This window comes from Propithecus coquereli, unplaced genomic scaffold, assembly GCF_000956105.1.
Source record: "Propithecus coquereli isolate 6110/MARCELLA unplaced genomic scaffold, Pcoq_1.0 Scaffold97, whole genome shotgun sequence".
Taxonomy (NCBI): domain Eukaryota; kingdom Metazoa; phylum Chordata; class Mammalia; order Primates; family Indriidae; genus Propithecus; species Propithecus coquereli.
Window position 1 is genome coordinate 3,765,772 of NW_012156062.1, and position 570 is coordinate 3,766,341.

Below are 570 nucleotides of genomic sequence, written 5' to 3' on the forward strand. Positions count from 1 at the left end.
AAAAAAACCTCTTAAGACAGCATAAATCTGACTCACAAAAACATTGTATGCACTTTTTTGCAAAGGGTACTATTATTAAACTTTAAAAAGATACTAAATTATTGAATTTTTTTCTTCTGGCTGTTGTAATACATTAAAATAGATTTAACTTTCTAGATATTTAATTTTCTCTATTGATCTTAGAGTCCCTTGATTCTTCTTTATTTTTTTTCTTTTGCATATCTACTATAGGTTGTTCCTTTGTTGTTACCATGAGGCTTACAAAAAACATCTTATTGTTACAACAGGCTATTTTAAGCTGATAACAACTTCACTTTGACTATATATAAAAAAAACTACACTTTTACTCCATCCCCACCCCCACATTTTAAATTTTTGATGTCACAGTTTGAAATTTTTTACATTGTGTTTACTTTAACAAATTATTGTAGCTATTATTATTATTAATAGGTTTTGTCTTTTAGTCTTCATGCTAAAGATGTAAGTGACTTACACACCACCAATACAGTATTAGAATATTCTGAATTTGATGAGTTTTATAGTTTCATATATTTTTATGTTACTAATTAG